Source organism: Gopherus evgoodei, chromosome 7, assembly GCF_007399415.2.
Source record: "Gopherus evgoodei ecotype Sinaloan lineage chromosome 7, rGopEvg1_v1.p, whole genome shotgun sequence".
NCBI lineage: Eukaryota > Metazoa > Chordata > Testudines > Testudinidae > Gopherus > Gopherus evgoodei.
The window spans coordinates 123,147,479-123,163,801 of NC_044328.1; the positions used below are offsets into that span (position 1 = coordinate 123,147,479).

General features: G+C 39.9%; 1 protein-coding gene across 2 annotated transcripts in view; it reads left to right on the plus strand.

Annotated features, from left to right (window-relative positions):
- The window catches only part of SUCLG2 (succinate-CoA ligase GDP-forming beta subunit), a 225,025-nt gene that overhangs the window by 19,365 nt on the left and 189,337 nt on the right, over window positions 1–16,323 (plus strand). The gene's annotated exons all lie outside the window — the stretch shown is intronic.

Here is a 16,323-nt window from a genome sequence, read left to right on the forward strand (position 1 = left end):
AGTGATCTCATACTGAAGACCTAACAAATGAAGATAGATGAAGGGCTTGTGTACCTTAAAAAGTTAAATCAACATAAGGCAGCTTATGTTGATCTAACTATGAAGGTGTACACACTGCAGTGCTCCTCCTGCTGGTTTAATTATTCTGCTACCCCAACATAATAAAACCACCTGGACGAACAGTGTAGAGCTTAGGGTGTGTAGTTAGAGAGACTCAGCATCAGTGTAGACACTGCATTGCTTAGGTCATCCTAAGCAACCTCCGGGGGTATACCACAATGCCCACTGAGGCCATTCTGGTCACTGTTTTGAACTCTGCTCTCCTGTAGCCAGATACACAGCCATGGGCCCCTCCCCTTTTAAGACCCCAAGAAGTTTTGAAATGGCTCTTCCTGTTTGCTTGGCATGGACAGCTCACGTTGTATCTTCCCAGCTGAGTATGCCGGCTCCACGCAGCAAACACGCTTCTGTGGGGTGAGGAGGCTGGGGTCTGTGGCTGGATCTGTGGGGAGAAATCACTGTAGGGAGGCTGGGGGAGAGAATCACAAGGACCTCCCCCCATTCCATGCATCTTCCAGGGTTGCAGCAGTACCTGAGGCAGTCCACCCCATGGGACAGTAAACATGACAGCTGCACATACACCCAGCTGTGAGAGCCTTGTTGATATATGTGTTTGTGAATTCCCTGTTCCATCCCCTTTAAAAATACTTTCCCCTGTATGTCTGAAGTTTACCTCAGCATTACATAGGTATGTTTGCATGGGAATTGTTGTCAGTAGCTTCTGGGTGTGGTGCTGTGCTCTTGTTCGATGTGTGTGTGCGTGCGTGTTCCCTCTGTGTGCTGCCCCTGCTCTGTGCAGATCGCTGACACAGCAAACCCCGAGAGAACCCCAACTAACACAGACTCTAGTAAGGTACGAAGGAACCTGAGCTAGTTTTATTGTCAAATGAAGCACAGTAATAGTTTCCTATAGACTCTACAGGACATACTACAAATTTGTGCCCCCTGGCAATGGACACAGCTCAGTCAGTGGTGGGACACTCCACTGCCCCGTAGGCTGGACAAAGATGTGCACTCCGGGATCTACTTTTATACAGTTACAGGACAGATCACTCATCCCTCCTGACGTATTGAGGTACAGCCCGTAGGCTCATTAGGGTGCTGTCTCCCTTTTGATCATGTTGTTTCAGACAAACAGATCTATCCATCATGCTGTCCTGTCTTTAAGATGCACCTGCCTGTTCCTTGTTATGTCTGTGGAGTGTCCTGATGTCATCTTGGCACAAGTTCCTCTCCTCACCATTTCTGTGAGTGAGGCCTGCCTCTGGCTCACAGCCCAACTTTTGCTTAGCAATGCCTGGAAGTACTTCGGTTCAGGCTTCAGGCCTCAGACTGGGCCTCTGACACAACAGGTTAGGTTTCAGGGCCTCATCTTACTACAGGAATAAAAATCTACTTACGAAAACCGAATTTATCTTTATTATTCTCCATCACATGGTGGCTGCTGCTAACATTCACGACAATAGCAGTAGGTGCTTGTGCATTGTTAGCGTCGGGCCCGCATAGCAATCATTATAAGGTTCATTGCACCCTGCAAACAATGCCAGGCTCAGCAGTAGATTTTAACAGTAAGCCACAGTAGTGTATGTGGCTCACTGTCAAAATGCTCCTTCCAGGCCTCCCTCAGCTGAACAGTGCCTCCTCCTGTTGAGCTTCTCTTACAGTCTTGTGTTCATAACGTGCTGCACACTACTGAAGAGCAGTGCAGGATCCATGCTTTCTGACAGAGATGGCTGGCTCGTAGGTTACCAGGGCAGTTGAAAAGCATCTAGAAAGCTAGTAGGATGCCCATAGAAGGATAGGATTGAGAAACCTGCAACATGTGACTCTGTACCTTCCCCTGTGATGCATTGCAAACCCCTTCCTAAAACACCCTGCGGCCAGCTGCACAGTGGGATAGCTTCCCACAATGCACTGCTCTCTGTCGATGCAAGGGCTGTACTGTGGATGTTTTTCGCTGACACTGACACGAGGAGTGTCATGTGGACATGCAACTGGGTTACTTACGTACTTCCTGTATGTCGATGTAATTTAAATTGACTTAACTTTGTAGAGTAGACATAGCCTAAATGGAAACAGACAGAATAAACACTTGGGAGTATTTTAAAACCTAGTTGTAATACAAGTAATGGCTCTACTTAATGCATTTCATGTTGGCTTCTCCTGTCAGTAGGTTTGTGCACTTTTAAATATCATTTAAAAAGCATAGAATATCAGGGTTGGAAGGGACCTCAGGAGGTCATCTAGTCCAACCTCCTGCTCAAAGCAGGACCAATCCCCAGATTTTTACCCAAGTTCCCCAAATGGCCCCCTCAAGGATTGAAGTCACAACTGTGGGTTTAGCAGGCCAATGCTCAAACCACTGAGCTATTCTTGTCTCTGCCCCCCAATAAGGGGACCTTACGAGGTCATTTAGTTCACCCCCTTGCTCAAAGCGGAACCAATCTCCAGACAGATTTTTACACCAGTTCCCTAAATGGCCTCCTCAAGGATTGAATTCACAACCCTGGGTTTAAAAGGCCAATGCTCAAACCACGGAGCTGTCCCTCCCCCCTACAACTATGACTGAGAACTAAAAGGAAGTTAAAACTCTTGTGCATGACTAAGTAGATAATCCAGTGTTCTACATTCTCTTATCTAATTAATGGATTTTTATAAGTTTTCCTTTAAGGATCAGCTTTTTGCTGGTAGATGGGCTTCCAGGCATCTGAGCATTGTAGATCTCCACACGTTGCTTTTGTTGTGATCAAAGTTAGTTTAGCATTTGTGAAATCTTCCAGAGTGAGAGCCATGTTTATTCACAGAATAGGTGCAGCACAAGCTGTAGCAGTAAAGCTTCATCATATTGCCTGTCACTTGTTCCTCATTCTTCCTTGCAGGGATCATCTGTAGAACTGAGAATATAGGTTAGTCTCCATATCCATTCAGTTCTTCTGTCTTTTAGGTTCTGACCCCCACATGTCCATTGTGGTGGAGCAGTTTGGGAAAGGCAAACTTGTCCAGTAAGAACTGGAATAGATGACTGATTTATGATAATCCACAAAACAGCCAGTAGATATAAACTGCTGTATTTTTGGACATTTGGACATTGGCCATCTTTGAGGGAGAGACCTACAGTGAAAGTCACCATGTCCAACTACTCTGTTCTTTCACTGTTTCTCTTCCCCTCCTCCCCTCCACCCCCTACTCTTTATTGTTGGGAGACAGCCAGCTCAGGGGACTTTCTATTATGTTGGACTTTGCTTAAGTGATTCATTGTTTGCCTTTCTACCAAGCTGGCGTATTTTTTTTTCCTAATCACGTGTCAGTGGACAGCAAAGTCTTCAAGTGTTGTTGCTGGTTCTTTATTTCTCTTTACTTGAACTTCTGGTTCATGAAGCTGTACAGTATTGTTCTTTTCCTCTACACAGTGTACTCAGATTTATCTTTTAGAGTCTCTTCTGTGTTTTGGTGCCTTTATTATTATAATTATTATTTTAAACTGCCAGCCATAGGCTTTGTGAAGGTCATATGTCACATGAACTTGCAATACTGGATGTTCTCCTGCATAACTCTTGCTTCCATTAACAAGGAGGCTTTGAGTCAAAGTCACCCATCTCCATCATGGAGCCAACTTGATTCCTGTTTTTGTTTTGGTATCAACACCTGACTCCTAATATTTGTTTAGTTATGTCACTTTTCCAGCTTCAATCTGTCCATTCAGACGAGCAGTAACTGCTGTTGCTTATTGTTGGTGTCCTTGTGCACCATTTTATTTCTTCTCTGCTGAATCTTACCTCTTTGCCCCTTCTTTTCTTGTTACTAGCAGAGTGCAAATGTTCAGGTTTGAAGCTGTGAATGCAAATGTAGCCTTGTTGCTGTTTGTGGGATGCTAGTTTTTTGTCTTTTGGAAGAGAAGTAGTCAGCATGGCTAATTTGGCCATATTTTTGCCCACAGTATTAATATAGATATTTATTGGGTATTAGTTTAAATACTTGTTGGTTTTATAATATTACAGAAGTCAAAACCAGTATTTGCTTTTATTGTAAGCTGAAATTAGAAGGAAAGAATAATGTTATTTCCCACTTAAAGTGCCTATGAATACATGATAAAAATTTAATTGAGAGAATAATGCAGATATTGCTTCTAGTCATTTTTTCCCCGACAGATGAAAAACCAATTACCTCCTCCTTCTGACCTTAGGAGCTGTTTAAGTCAGTCAGATTCTGAAGAGATTAATATAGAGAAACCACACTCTCAATCCAAGAGGAATTGTGAGTTGAAAGTTTAATACCTGCTTTTGTTTTTAGGGCCATGTAACACTGCAGTACATTTATAGATTGCCTGTTTATTACACTTTTTTATTTTTTAATTAACATTCCTCTAGGGAGGTTAGAATTTAATAGTAGCATGCACCAAAACTGAAAATATTCAGACACAATAGATGGGTGAGTGGGAAACAAGTTGGTCATATTCTTTAGTGTGTGAATGCAACTCTACCCCACCATTGACTTCAGTGGTGTAGATCAGGTCTGTAGGTCTTGATTTTCAGAATCTAGCCTCCAGCTGTGGATATAAATACTTAAGGGCACTAAGATTTGCATGCCAAAGTGATACCTGTGAACACAGATGTTAGAATATAATTGAATGTTCACACTCACATACCATCCTGTGTGTGCGCACAGGTGTTAGTCTCTTTCTGCTTCATGTGCAGGTTTTCATGTTGATGTATGCATGTGCAAACCATGCATGCACAGTTGGAGACTGAGTTGCAGGTCCACTGGATATCTTTTAATAGCAATTAAAAAATAACTGGTCGTATTTTAACTGTATTTGTGTAATTGAACTGTTTAAAACCAGTATAGTAATATTTTATAACCTTTATGATCAACACAGCTGCCTTTCCATTGTTCATATGTAGGAGGTGATGAATTAGTGATGCAGGAACGTTTCTGTAATGATCATCTTTAAAAATGTGGTTCTGTTGATAATGTGTGGCTGCCTACTTCTCATGAGGCTGCTAAAGTCAACTGGCAACAAATTAGCTATTTAAACTTTTTGAATTTAATGATGACTTGGGGTTTTCAGTCCTTGGCTTATGTCCTTGCTTTCTTAGATTGTGCTGGAATGAGCATTTCTCCCATTGTCCCTTTTTAAAGCAGACTGGGAAAAAGAGCAGCTTCTTTTAACTAATGGGGAAAATGGACAAGAGCACAAAATGTCTTTCCTTTTCTCACTCTTTTCAGCTAAAATAATTTCACTTTGTGGAACTGAAATGTCTCTATTTCAGGTAAGCACTTCCCTTGATTTCTGTTAGATTGTCACTTCCTTGATGTTTCATGCTGGAATGTGCTGTGTTTCTTGACTTTGTATCTGTAGTCTGCTGAGGCGTCTGTTAAACTACTTCAAAACAGCTTTCTTTGTAATGACAAGAGGAAATTTGGCTTTCCATTGAGTCTAAAGTCCGATAGAAGACTAAGCTCTAGTTTGAGCGCATGAGATAGTACTAAATTAGCAACATAAGCCACTATTGATGTATGTGAAAATCTCTCTGAATCATATTAAATGTAGCTCTTCTGAAGTCTTGCTACTCCAAGGGATGAACTCCCCAGTGAGTTTGGGTGATTGTTCCAGAGAGGAGGGACTGTTGTCCATTAATTAGGACACGAGACAGACTTGGGTTCAAGTGTCTTCTCTGCTACATACTTCTTTGTATCTTGAGGCATGTCCCTTAGCCTCTCTCTGCCCTAGTTCCCCATATGTAAAATGGGGATGTTAATACTTCCCTACCTCACAGAAGTGTTATGAAGGTAAATATATTAATGAATATGAAGAGATCACACACTGAAATAATGGGGGCCATAGAACTACCTAAGATACATAGATCATTAAGGTCTGCCAGTTCCTCACAAGAAAGTTTCAAGACTGCAAATATGGTCAGCTTTGACTATTTCCAGTGTGTACTTGATATAAATCTGGGCTAAAGCCACATTTAAACACACAAATGGAGATTTTCAGCAGCCCTGAGTGCACAGCAGATCCCGCTGAGGTTAATGGGCATTTGCGAGCACTAGGTACTTGTGAAAATCCAGCCACTTGTTTAGGTGCTTAAGTCTTGGCTTTTAGCTTTGAAAATCTTGGTTCTGCTCTCAAATGTTTGGTTGAGTATAATGTTTTAAAACCAGTTTTTTGCTATTTAAAACTGGAAACGTTCATTAAAACATAGTTATAAACGAAACCCTCCGTTTTTCTGCTTTTTCTGTGTGGTGAGATTAACTTAGTTATTTGACTTCAACATCTTGTTTCTAGAAGGTACACATCTATTAGGAATGCTAATAATTATCCAAATGAATAGGCTGTCTAGCTTTCAGAAGGCAGTCTGTTTAGGGGGCATATTTCACAATCTTATTACTTGTGTAATTTGAAGTTGAGATGGTTACATAAACCGTGACAATTGTAGTGACCGGTCTCACTCATTCCGAAGAGTGAGCATACGGTTCAGCAGTATAAAACAGTAAATTGTCCTTGCAGTTTATTGATCAACGTGTTCTAGCCCTTGAAGAACTTGCAAGTGTCACTATTTTTTTTCCCATTTCTGAGGCAGACTATATTTACTGTGCAACAATGTTCATGGTGTACTTTAAAAGGGTAAGTGGAACCAAAAGGCTTATAATTATTAATTGGAGCCTGCTGTATGTATCTGTCCTCTTCAGTTCATTTCAAAATAAGTGCTATTCAAAAGTCCTTTTAAAAAAATTGTTGTAACATCAGGACTTTAATATTAAAAGTTTCCCCTGCTGAACCTACAGGAGACTCTGAATGAAAAGATGACTTCATGGATAATAGGATTGTTCATAAAGTTGTGGTTGACTTAAAAAAATACATTACTCTTGTCATATTTTCATGCTATTTTAGGTCAGAGGAGGGCAACCTCCGTTTCCACCTGGAGGAGATTTAAGTGTGGTTCTTATAGGATAAGACTATGCCCTCTTTCTCCTCTGTGCGGTATTACAGGGCTGTCTCCTGGTCAAGGCCATACTAATGAAGGCAGTATGGTTTAAACTGATAAACATTCAAGTTACAGGTACTTAAAACAATGTTAAACAACTGCATTTGGACTATCTCTGGGAAGGGTAAGAAGTCTCATCAATGTGGGGCACATGGTGTACCCATGTTACGTTTTGAAATACAGAGATTTATAAGATTTGCTACAGAATCATCCTAGTTAGTTCTCCTACGAAAGAGAGACAGTGCAGGCCAGAACTTCATCCAGTGATTTCTGCGTCAAGCTATCATACCATTTTTTCCCAAATTTGGACCTTAGCGTCCAAAATATGGGTGTTAGCATGAAAACCTCCAAGCTTAGTTACCAGCTTGGACCTGGTAAAGCTGCCACCAGCCAGGGATTTATACAGAGCCTAGCTCACTGTGGTCTCCCCAAAACCTTCCCTGGGGGACCCCCAGACTCAGATTCCTTGAGTCTCACAACAAAGGGGAATAAACCATTTCCCTTCCCCCTCCTCCCCTCCAGGTGTTCCCTCTCTGGGTTCCTGGAGAGAGTTACAGAAGCAAGCTCCGTGAATCTAAACAGAGGGACTCCACCCTCCCTGTTTCCAGTCCTGGAAACACAAGTACCGAGAGAGCTAATCCCTCTTCCCCCCTCACCCAGAGGGTATGCAAAGTCAGGCTTAGTAAATCTAGCACAAAGAGATTTTCCCCCTGACTACTTCTTCCTCCCACCAATTCCCTGGTGAGCTGCAGACTCAATTCCCTGGAGTCCCCACTAAAGAAAAACTCCAACAGGTCTTACAAAGAAAGCTTTATAAAAAGAAAGAAAAAATACATAAAAATGGTTTCTCTGTATTAAGGTGACAAATACAGGGTTATTTGCTTAAAAGAAAAAAATGAATAACCAGCCTTATCCAAAAAGAATACAATTTAAACATTCCAGCAACTACACACATGTAAATACAAAAAAAAATATAAACTTATTGTCTTACTACCCTTGTACTTACAACTTGGAAACAGAAGATTAGAAAGCCAGGAGACAGAAAGATCACTCTCAGAGCCGAGAGGGTCAGACACAAGACAAAGAACAAAGAACTCACACCCAAAACTTCCCTCCACCCAGATTTGAAAAAGTCTTGTTTCCTGATTGGTCCTCTGGTCAGGTGTTTCAGGTTACTCCTTTCCAGGTGAAAGAGACATTAACCCATAGCTATCTCTTTATGACACAAGCCAAATAATGTTGTGGCTAAACTGGAGGACATCTTTCAGAAAGACATCCCATGTTGATTTAAAGATTTCAAATGAGTGGTGCCCTGCCACATTCCTTGGTTCCATTGGTTAATTACCTTTACTGTTAAAAATTTGCAGCTTATTTCTAGTTTGAAATGTTTGTATGTTGGCTACTACCATACCAGGAAGTAAACAAGAAAGTACATTTAAATAAAAAATATATCTATACATAAACATACATTTATTTAATTAAATGTATGATAGCTTAGCTACTGTAGATGAACTTTTTTCTTAAATGAACATTGTCGGATACATCTTTTGTTTATTTTCAAAGTTTTCATTCAGTGTCAATCCAGCTCTTGTTAGTTTTCAGACATCAGAGTGTAAGTGTTAAAAAAAAAAAAAAATCAGAGATTGTTTTTTAAATGCCACACATTTGTATAAGTATACAGAATAAAGCCTAATATTTTAACACTGATTCATTTGAAAGCTTCCCCAGTTATCTTTCCTGCTGTTCCTTTTGATATGAACTTCTACTACAATATTGTAATTACATTTATTGAACAGCTCACAGTGTAATAGAAATCTTTTCTTCTTTTATTGATGACTAGTACACTTTTTCATCATCGTCTTTGTATATTTGTTTCCTTCCACATACACTTGGAACTATAAAGATTTCTTTGTATTACCTATCATAGCACATAAACTAATGAAATAAATTGTGAAACAGTAGATAATCTGATAGATAAGCACATACATTTTTGGTTAGGTACTTTTGCTTTAGATAACACATACTAAAGGTAGATGCTGTTGTCTATTAAGACACACTTCCTAAGGATTTTCCCCCTGATATTTTGCTCCCTAGATGACTTGTTTCCAATATAACCCATTACGAAATGTTCCATATTTATAATCCTGGACACTATAAATATATGGCAGATCATTTGCTTTGGTAGAGCTGCTTCACACAGAATCTATGAGGCACAAGTTATAGCTATATTTGGTTCAGTGAAGCGGAATTGGGCGGGTAGATGTTAGGTATTAGTTTGTATTTCATTTGACCAGCCTTAAAATCAAATATTTCTAACATGGCCATCTTCACTTCATGATATTAATACTGGTTTTCTATCTTGAATAAAGAAGGGATACTGCAAGTCATGAAATTGAGTGTTGTTTTCCTTTTACATTTGTCCAAATAAAGTGGCTCAAACAATAACTCATAAAATAAACCCCACAAATGCATTTTCTTTTACTGACTGTGAACGTACAGACTATGGATTTGCCCTAAAAACTCTTGCTAGGGGAAAATAAGTCCTTCAAGTTACCTTGTTTTTCTGGTGGAGCTATCAAAAATCTCATCACTAACCCAGGCAAGGCAAAATCCTGCATAATATTTATATTTAAATATCATTTTATCTTCAAAGAACTGTACAAACATTAATTGAGTAGTCAGTGAAACTAGCCTAATGTAATTCTTAACTGGGACAAATACTGTTTTTGTCTTATGATGTTTGTAAGTAACAATTCTGTTTGGGTATTGTATATAGTTGGAAAAACAGCATGGAAGAGTATTTCTTCATTGTCCATTACTACTTAGACTTAGGCTGGGAACATTGTCTGTCCAACCTTCTGATTGACCTCTCTGATGACTTCAGACTCTTGGCAAAGTATGCGTGAGATTTCCTATTTGAAATTATCAAAAAAAATCTTGTGCATCTGCTAAGTTAAATGGGGAGGGGGGAGTTAGTTTGTGGGGAGTGAGGAGGTCGAACCGGCACCTGGAATGGAGAAGATGGGTGTGAATTGCTAAAGATGACTATTTTAAATTGAGTATCAGAGGGGTAGCCGTGTTAGTCTGGATCTGTAAAAGCAGCAAAGAATCCTGTGGCACCTTATAAACTTTTGGAGCATGAGCTTTCGTGGGTGAATACCCACTTTGTCAGATGCATGTAGTGGACATTTCTAGGGGCATGTGTATATATATATATGCAAGCAAGCTAGAGATGAGGTTAGTTCAATCAGGGAGGCTGAGGCCCTGTTCTAGCAGTTGAGGTGTGAAAACCAAGGGAGGAGAAACTGGTTCTGTAGTTGGCAAGCCATTCACAGTCTTTGATTAATCCTGAGCTGATGGTGTCAAATTTTCAGATGAACTGAAGCTCAGCAGTTTCTCTTTGAAGTCTGGTCCTGAAGTTTTTCTGCTGCAGGATGGCCACCTTAAGGTCTGCTATAGTGTGGCCAGGGAGGTTGAAGTGTTCTTCTACAGGTTTTTATATATTGCCATTCCTAATATCTGATTTGTGTCCACTTATCCTTTTCCATAGAGACTGTCCAGTTTGGCTGATGTCCATAGCAGAGAGGCATTGCTGGCATATGATGGCGTATATTACATTGGTGGACGTGCAGGTGAATGAACAGGTGATGGTGTGGCTGATCTGGTTAGGTCCTGTGATGGTGTCGCTGGTGTAGATATGTGGGCAGAGTTGGCATCGAGGTTTGTTGCATGGATTGGTTCCTGAGCTAGAATTACTATGGTGTGGTGTGCAGTTACTGGTGAGAATATGTTTCAGGTTGGCAGGTTGTCTGTGGGCAAGGACTGACCTGCCACCCAAGGCCTGTGAAAGTGTGGAATCATTGTCCAGGATGGGTTGTAGATCCCTGATGATGTGTTGGAGGGGTTTTAGCTGGGGACTGTATGTGATGGCCAGTGGTGTCCTGTTAGTTTCTTTCTTGGGTTTGTCATGCAGTAGGAGGCTTCTGGGTACACGTCTGGCTCTGTTGATCTGTCTCCTTACTTCCTCGTGCGGGTATTGTAGTTTTGAGAATGCTTGGTGGAGATTTTGTAGGTGTTGGTCTCTGTCTGAGGGGTTAGAGCAGATGCGGTTGTACCTCAGTGCTTGGCTGTAGACAAAGGATCGTGTGATGTGGCCGGGATGGAAGCTCCCTGGCCACACTATAGCAGACCTTAAGGTGGCCATCCTGCAGCAGAAAAACTTCAGGACCAGACTTCAAAGAGAAACTGCTGAGCTTCAGTTCATCTGCAAATTTGACACCATCAGCTCAGGATTAAACAAAGACTGTGAATGGCTTGCCAACTACAGAACCAGTTTCTCCTCCCTTGGTTTTCACACCTCAACTGCTAGAACAGGGCCTCAGCCTCCCTGATTGAACTAACCTCGTTATCTCTAGCTTGCTTGCATATATATGCCTGCCCCTGGAAATTTCCACTACATGCATCTGACAAAGTGGGTATTCACCCACGAAAGCTCATGCTCCAAAACGTCTGTTAGTCTATAAGGTGCCACAGGATTCTTTGCTATTTTAAATTGTTCCTTCCCCTCAAAGCTGCCTTTTCATTAGCAGATTGTGCCCCTCCAGTCACTTTCAAACCACTTTGTAGTGTAAAGCTAAACTGGAAACTCTTCGGTCTCCTGAAACTGACAGAGTAAGCTACCGCAGTAAGAGAATTTTTAAATGAACGAAAGCTTTAAAAGATTTTGGAGATTCATGAAATTTTATTTCCCCTTCCTGTCTTCCCAGTGTTAGCTATGTGTAGGGCCCTACCAAATTCATGGCTGTGAAAAACGAGTCACGGACTGTGAAATCTGGTCTCTCCCCATGAAATCTGGTCTTTTGTGTATTTTTACCCTATACTATACAGATTGCATAGGGGAGACCAGCGTTTCTCAAACTGGGGTCCCAACTCTAAAGAGAATTGTGGGGGGAGTTGCAAGGTTACTGTAGGGGGGTTGCAGTATTGCCACCCTTACTTCGGCCACCCAGCTCTGAAGGCAGCTCAGGAGAGTGGTGGCTGTTGGCCAGGTGCCCAGCCCTGAAAGCCCTGGCCCATCAGCAGCAGTGCAGAAATAAGGGTGGCAGTACCATACCATGCCACCCTTACTTCTGCGCTGCTGCCTTCAGAGTTGAGTTAGAACCCCTACAGTTACACCACTGTGAAATTTCAAATTTAAATATCTGAAATAATGAAATTTGATGATTTTTAAAAATTCTGTGACTGTGAAATTGACCAAAATGGACCGTTAATTTGGTAGGACCTTAGCTATGTAGAAGCATAAAAAACCAGAATAGACAGGTTTTGGCAGTTTATTGTTAGATCTTTATTTTGAAATGCCTGTAGGTTTTCAGTAAAATACTCTGAAAGTGAGGAAATACATGTCGTGAAAGAGCTTAAAATAAATCTCTTTTCATTAAGAATTCTATGTTGTAAGCCAGTGGCTCTCAAACTTTTTTACTGATGACCCCTTTCACATAGCAAACTTCTCAGAGCAACCCTCCCCATAAATTAAAAACATTTTAAAATATATTTAACACCATTATAAATGCTGGAGGCAAAGCGGGGTTTAGGGTGGAGGTTGACAGTTCACAGCCTCCCATGTAATAACCTCACGACCTCCAGAGGGATCCTGACCCCCAGTTTGAGAACCCCCATTGTAAGCAGTCATTGTTTGACATTAGTAATACTAATGGATGAATTTGTTTAATCACTTCTGCATCACCTCCTGGCGAGTGCAGTTTTATTGATAGATTCCTTTTGTCTGTCTGTGTATGCATTTCTCCAAAATTTTTTTTCCAGGTTGTATAGCTAAGCGTTCGAAAGTTGATCTGGTTACATGCTATTTGTAAAATTTGAACATTTATGGATGCCATAGTACTTTATGTATCTTCCTTAATTGGTGTTGTTTTCAAACTTCACATTATTATTTATTATTATTATAATTATTACACAGATGAAACAGTTATTTCAGCCCCTTTCGGCTCTATGCTGTAGGAAGTACATAGTAAGAGACAGTCCCTGCCTTAAAGAGTTTGTCTGATTAATTGATAAAATTGGTTTAGTAACCTTGTACACGTAGAATAGCCATTCATATTTTGGTAAGTGCACATTGTTTTAAACCGAACACTAGTAAATTGCAGGTTGAAGTCCAGAAGCAGGGCCTCTTTAATAGATTATACAAAAAAGTGCCTGATTTCCAGAAGTACATATGCAAACTCAGTTTATACATGCAAATGAATACTGGGATGTATAAATTGTCACTTATATCCACCAATATTTAGTGTGTTTACTCAGTTGATGTAACTGTATGTACAGTTACGCAGGAAATTACATAATAATTTTTGAAATTCTTATTCTTAAACAAATTTCCAAAGTAGATCTGAATCTTTGAATGTTTATCTGAATCCATCCTATTAAGATTTCCCCCTTGCTATTTATACAATACTTTAATATTTGTCCAAGAAAAAACACACCAACCGATTAATATTTAGAGAGAATATGTGGTATTTAAAGATTACAGATCTATGGCTTTTAAAGCAGGATGGTAACTGGCTGAAAGTCTTACTTGATCCTCTCCAGTTCTTGCTACGATTTTCACAAATAATGACACTTTTCAACAAGATATCGCCAGCCAGCAGCTACCAGCTGATTGAGCTGAAGGCTATATAGTTATGTGTTTGGCTGAGTTTTATCTGTCATGGACAGGCAGGGATCTGGAAACTGGTTTATCAGCCAAGGACAATCAATTGCTTTTCCAGTCCAAAACTTGTTCAACATTTGCAGGTTGAAAGCTGCCATTTCTGAATATCAGAGTACATTGAATAGGTTGTATGAAGTCGGCTTTTAGTTCCACACTTTTTTGAGGTAAGAAAGGCTGTGTAGAAATTAACCTACTGAAAGTAAGTGAAAAACAATGCAAAGTGACTAGCACAATGGATTGGATAATAAATTATATATCCTCTTTGCTGAGTCATAAGTTCAAATCCTGTCCAGGTTATTGCTAGCTGGATATCTAATAGCTGTCTCTCTGCAGTATGTGAGATGAACTGGGGTACTCTTTAGTCTGTTTCGTGGTGAGTTGGCATCTGAAATGTGAGCATGTGGTGCCAGCATACTTGGAGTCATTGCTAGTAGTTTCAGCAGAGAGGCCAAAGATTTAATGAACTTGAAACGAAACAAGCTTCTCAGGTATAGTGGTGGGGCGGCATGGTGGAGCTTGCACTACCTGTCCTGTATCCGTTTTGTGGCTAAATGGAAGATTTCCTCCTGTGGAGAACTAAGATAGTATCTTTTCCCAAGCAGCCAATTACCCTACAATTTGAAAACTTTTTTTTGAATATATTAAGGCAGTTTTTCCTGTTCAAATGCACAAAAAATAAGGGGTTTTATTTTTTGGTTTGCTTTTTTAAGCAGACACTTGGAAGAAACCTTGTGGGTCAGTTGAAAGATCCTGAGAGTCTGATGGTAATTAATGCTGCATACAGATAAGGACTAAAATATCTTTGTTGACTGCTATTTCCAAGTGTCTTTTTATATATGAAAACTATTTCCTTCTGTCAGATATGCTTCTTGTTCCACTCCTGTTTAATTATTGTGTTGTTCTTATTCATATTCTAATTGTCTTTTAATTTCTATCACCGTGTGACATCTCAAGCAACAGGAAACTGGGTAGGGAAAGAACTTAATTTGACATCCCTGAGATAACATGCTCCTATTACAGAGAGATGAGGGAGGCAACCTTTAGCCCTGAGCATTTTATACAAACAAAACAGCAGGAAATAGAGATGATTGTGGCAGTGTAAACAGTCTTTTTTACTCTCTAAAAATAGCCAATAAATGCCTGATATATTTAGGTTTGGGGGTGGGGGGAGCTCAGAAAAAGATACCTTACGTTCCCTTTTAATGTGCCTATGTAACTCATCTGAATGATAAATGTGGGTGAGGTAATAATATATTTTATTGGACCAACTTCTGTTGGTGAGAGAGACAAGCTTTCAGAAGAAGAGCTTTGTGTCACTCAAAAGCTTCTCTCTTTCACTAACAGAAGTTGGTCCAATAAAAGATATTACCTCACCTGCCTTGTGTGTCTAATATCTTGGGAGCAACACAGCTATTACTACCTGCAAACAACAACGAAAGATCTCTCATCTGAATGGTAGTGTTTGTGAAGTATACATGCCCACAAGCAAAATATACAGAACTTATATATGTACAGGTATAACTCACAGCAGGTTTGTTAAGAAGGGGAAATTCAGTTACCTCTAATAGTGATTCTATGAAAACCTGTCTTGGCCCCATAAATTAAAAAAAAATCTCTGAACTCTTTGAGTATCTATGGATTAATATTAAGGAATACTAACCCTAGAGTGAGAATTGTGAATTTATGGTGCCTTTAGAGGAAGGGTTTCCTCTTTATCTCTCATATTTTTTCCTTGCTTTTGCAGGTGCATATCTTTCTGAATCTTTGATTCTATCTCTTTAGTTTTTCTCTTCTTATATTAGCTTCTAAGACCAGGGAAAGAAAAGAAGGGAAGAAAATCACCCTGGAACGCTTTTTACAGTGGAGAGACATTAAGTTTTCAACTACAACTTTCAAATGTGTCACAAACTGAGTATACTAATGCTCATAGTGGTTAAGTATAACATTTTTTGACCAACCCCTTTTTAAAAATCCTGTTTCCGCAGTTTGATTTAAATGACCCCTGCCCTGCCCTAAAAAGCACTGCTCTACTTTTAACAAACCTGATGTATCTGGGTTCTAAATAATGGCTCTTGTAAAAATGTGTTAGTAGTAACACTGATTCCATTAGAAGCCTGCAGTAAAGATGTGAATGGCAGTTATCTTACATGCTAGTAAAAATGTTCTTCGCTGGGATTAATTCTTGTAACTTGAGTTTCACTTTATCCAACTATCTGGGTTTTTAGTTTCTGTGGGTTAGAAACACAGATAAGCCCCAGAACAAATTGCCTAGGGAGGTTGTAGAATCTCCGTCATTGGAGGTTTTTAAGAACAGGTTAGACAAACACGTGTCAGGAATGGTCGAGTTATTGCATAGTCCTGCCTTGAGTGAGAGGTTCTGGACTAGATGACCTACACTTATGTGATTCTGTAAAGGGAGACTTGTGCTTTTTCCCCTTTTGGATAAATGAACTTGAATTTAAATATACAAAAAGGGTTAGGTGCAGAAAAAGGAAAGAAAATTAGAAATAATTCTTTTTTGTTTTCTTTAACCATGAAGCCTTCTTTGGACTG